Raw genomic sequence first — 4,874 nt, 5'->3', positions numbered from 1 at the left:
TCCACGGCATCCCCAATACCATCGTCTCCGACCACGACCGTGTTTTCACCAGTGCACTCTGGCGTGAACTCTTCGCCAGCGCGGGCACTAAACTTCTCTACTCCACGGCGTACCACCCCCAGATGGGCGGTCAAAGCGAGCGGGTCAACTAGTCCATGGAGATGTACCTGCGATGCGCAGTGCACGACGCGCCTCGGCAACGGCGGCGCTGGCTACCAACCGCCGAGTTCTGGTACAATTCATCCTTCCATTCATCCATTCACTATTCTCCCTTCAAGGCGTTGTACAGCGTGGAGCCAAGCTTGGGCGCGATGGCGCTCTGGGACGACAAGACGACGCCGATCATCAACGGCAAACCCTGGGACTGGGGCGTGCACACGGCTCGGCTCCGTGAACACATCCTCTGGGCGCAGCACCGCTTCAAGAAGCAGGCCGACCAGCACCGAATCGAGCGCTCCTTCGACGTAGGCGACTCAGTCCTCCTGAAGCTCCAGCCCTATGCTCAATCATCGGTGGCCAACCGACCATGCGCCAAGCTGGCATACAAGTACTTCGGGCCGTTCACAATGCTCGCCAAAATCGGCAACCTGGCGTACAAGTTAGCGCTTCCGGCGGGCAGCAAGATCCACCCCATCTTCCACGTGTCGTAGCTCAAGCCATTCACCCCCAACTACACGCCGGTCTTCTCCGAGCTGCCACGACCCCCGGACCTCGCCGGCCATGCTGACGAGCCCATGGAAATCGTCGAGTGCCGCATGGTCAAGCGCGGCAACAGCGCCCTCATGCAAGTTAAAGTTCGCAGGAAGGACGACGCCATGGCAACGACTTGGGAGGACTACGACACTCTGCCATCGTTTTCCTCAAGCTCCAGCCTGTGACGCACCACCAGCCAGTGCCATGGAGCAGCAAGCAGCTCCTGAAGACGGCACCATGGTGCAGCAAGCAACTTATGAAGACGACGCCAGTTCTCAAGGGGTGGGGAATGTCACACCTGCATCACTAGTGGTGGATGCAGTGGACGCGTGAGGTGGGACCCAGCTGCCAATTGGCACTGGTCCACTTGTAAGCGCAGCATCGGGCGTGTGTGGCTGGGTTAGGCCTTGTACAATGGGAGGTGCTTAGGGGAGATGTTTAAAGAAATAAACCAGGCTTTTCTTAAGCACCTGTGCTTATTTGTATAGAGTAGACCTTAACTAAGCGTCTCTCCTATAGAAATAGACGCCGGTGCTTCAGGAAAACTCGGTTTATTTTTCTAAGCACCTCTCTAAAAACCTCTCATTGTACAAGGCCTTATAAGTCAGCGGTAGCTAACTGTAACACCCTCGATGCGACTATAGCTCCCACGTGTTGAGGCACTACTTAGAGACATAATCGCATTGAAGGCATATGTCGCAAGTTAGGCAATCTTCACAAACAACCCATGTAATATAATAATAAAAGGGGAGATAACATAGCTGGCTTACACTCGCCACGTCAATCAAATACATAAATAACATTACATCATCCAAACAGTCATGGCCCGACTACGGCACCAAAATAAAAGAGAACCCAACATGCGACACGGTCCCAATCACCCCCAACTGGGCACCACTACTGATCATCGGGAAAGGAAACATAGTAACATTGAGAGTCTTCGTCGAACTCCCACTTGAGCTCATACGCGTCTCCTGGAGCGGAATCATCAGGCCCTGCATCTGGTGTAATAGTAATCTGTGAGCCACAGGGACTCAGCAATCTCGCACCCTCGCGATCAAGACTATTTAAGCTTATAGGTAAGGCAAGGAAAATATATGTGGAGCTGCAGCAAGCGACTAGCATATATGGTGGCTAACTTATTCGCAAAGGAGAGCGAGAAGAGGAGGCAAAGCACGAGCGAGAAACTAGAGAGCAACCTGCGCAAACATTACTCCAACACCGTGTCCGCTTCCCGGACTCCGCCGAGAAGAGGCCATCACGGTAACACACTCAGTTGATTCATTTTAATTAAGTTAAGGTTCAAGTTATCTACAACCGGACATTAACAAATTCCCATCTGCCCATAACCGCGGGCACGGCTTTCGAAAGTTCAAATCCCTACAGGGGAGTCCCAACTTAGCCCATGACAAGCTCTCACGGTCAACGAAGGAATAGACCTCCTCCCAAGATGTTCTGATCAGACTCGGTATCTCGGTACTTCAAGACACTTCGACAGGTTAAAACAAGACCAGCAACACCGCCCGAATGTGCCGACAAATCCCGATAGGAGCTGCACATATCTCGTTCTCAGGGCACACTCAGATGAGCCAGACGTCGGGTAGGCCAGCCCAGAGTTGCCCCTGGTAGCCCCGGACATCGCTCGGTTGGACCAGCACTCAGAGGAGCACTGGCCCGGGGGGGTTAAAATAATTATGACCCTTGGGTGCGCGACCCCCAAGGGAAAAGAAAAAAGGCTAGGCGGTGAATGGTAAAACCAATGTTGGGCATTGCTGGAAAAGCTTTAATCAAGGCGAACTATCAAGGGGTTCCCATTATCACCCAACTGCGTAAGGAACGCAAAATCCGGGAACATAACACCGATATGACGGAAAACTAGGGCGGCAAGAGCGAAACAAAACACCAGGCATAAGGCCGAGCCTTCCACCCTTTACCAAGTATATAGATGCATTAATTAAATAAGATATAATGTGATATCCCAACAAGTAAACATGTTCCAACAAGGAACAACATCTCCATGTTCCAACAAGGAACAAACTTCAATCTTCACCTGCAACTAACAACGCTATAAGAGGGGCTGAGCAAAGCGGTAACATAGCCAATCAACGGTTTGCTAGGACAAGGTGGGTTAGAGGCTTGGTTCAACAATATGGGTGGCATGATAAGCAAGTGGTAGGTATCGCAGCATAGGCATAGCAAAAGAGAGAGCAACTAAGCAAGCAAAGATAGAAGTGATTTTGAGGGTATGGTCATCTTGCCTGAAATCCCGCAAGGAAGAAGGAGTCCATGAAGAAGACAAATGGGCGTAGTCAAACGGGTCCTCACAAACGCGACGTTATTGGAACCAACCCGAAGAAGCAACACCGGAAAGGAGCAAACAACATAGTAAACAACCAACACATCAACATGGCATGATGCACAATCAAGTATGATGCATGTCCGGTTTAATGAAGCATGGCATGGCAAAGTGCACAAGCAATTCTACAAATTAAGTGGAGCTCATTATGCAAGGAGTTGCATATTGAAGAAAACACCACATGAATTATTTAGTTCTCTCTCGTTTATGTACCCAACAAGATTAAATGTTGATTAACATGGCAAGAGGTGAAGCACAACAAAACTACCTATCTAGGCAAGTTTAAATGAGGCCGGAAGGAACGAACAACAATTTCGGAAAATCCTCATATGCATAATTTAAGGTTTGGTACTGTTCTGCCCTAAACATTATTTTAGAGTTGTTAAACATGCAAGATGAGGCTACCATGTCAATCTAGGCATTTTTCTACCCCATTTACATATAAAGATTATTTAATTCGGAGCTACGGTTACTTAGTTATGAAATAAAGCATTTTAGCCAGTTATTTAAACAAATTTAAAAAACAGCATTTTAAACATTTTAAACATGGATGAAAGTTGCATATTATGAAACTAGATGCAATTCTGAGCATATTTCATATATAAAGTTTTTCCATATGATGCACAGTTTGAGATATATGATATGCATGAAGTTTGAGGGTTTTTCTGCAATTCTGCAATCTCTGGGATAAAAGAAAAAAAACACAACAGGAAAAAAAAACACGCATGGGCCGAAACTGGGCAGCTCAACAAGAGAGAAAAAAATCAAGAGGAGGGGGCGCTTGGGGCTGCTCACCCTGGGCCTGGCCCAGTCGGTGGGAGGAGGGAGGCCTGGCGTTGGCTGGATCGAATCGAGGAGGGGAGGCGTGGTCCAGCGAGTAGCGTGCGGGTCAACGCAGGGACGAGGCGAGGTACTCTGCTCGTTACTGAAGAACGCGCAACAGAAACAGCGGCAGGTTCACGGCGATGCAGCAGACGGCGTCGGGGAGGTTCTGGCGACGGGGTCGGCGGGAACCAGCGAGTAGGCACCGGAGATGGCCGGATCTGGGCGGTGGAGGTCGTCGGGGTACCGTTCTCTGCCGAATCAAAGCGGAGACGGCTCCAGCGGCGCGAGGATGTTCTTCGGCTCGGTGGAGCTGGCCTTGCAGAAGAAACACGGCGGCGCGCGGTGCTCGTCGCAGAAGAGGGCGACTGCAGCGAGGCAGAGGAATGGACAAAGCTCCTGCAGGGCGGGCGTCCATGGCATCCCTGATGGAGGTGGCCACCGGCGGCAGCGCTCCGGCAACGGAGCTTCTCCTTGACGCCGGCGGGGTTGCAGGTGAACTCCTGTACCTGGTGCAGGGAGAGAACGAGGGGTGAGGTAGAGAGAAGAGAAGCCAGGGAAGGAAACAGAGAGTGGAAGAGCAGGGAGAGGGGCGACCTGGTCCTGGACGTGGTCAGGTACTCCGGCGAGGTACTTGGCGGGCGACGGGGTCCTCCATGGCGGGTCCTGAGACGGCGACGGAAACGGTGGCCATGGCAGCAGGGGCGACCTCCTGTTGCTCCTGTACCTGGCAAGAGAGAGAGAGAGAGAGAGAGAATTTGAGAGAGAGCGAGAGAGACCGAAAGAGACGACGAAGAGATAGGAGGGCAGGGAAGGAGGCGCAACTTTGCTGTGGTTGGGCGATGGCGGAGATCAAGGGAGTTGGTCGGGGCCGCTGGTTGGATCTGGCAGGAGAGGAAAACGAGGAGGAATTGGATTGGGGAAGATCCCGATGGGGATTTGGTGGAGTGTGGCGGCGGCTGAGGGGGGGGCAAATGACCTAGTTTTAGGGTTTGGACCATAT

This window comes from Triticum dicoccoides, chromosome 4A (assembly GCF_002162155.2).
Source record: "Triticum dicoccoides isolate Atlit2015 ecotype Zavitan chromosome 4A, WEW_v2.0, whole genome shotgun sequence".
Taxonomy (NCBI): domain Eukaryota; kingdom Viridiplantae; phylum Streptophyta; class Magnoliopsida; order Poales; family Poaceae; genus Triticum; species Triticum dicoccoides.
The sequence above is the reverse complement of the archived record's forward strand: the minus strand, read 5'-3'. Positions refer to the sequence as shown.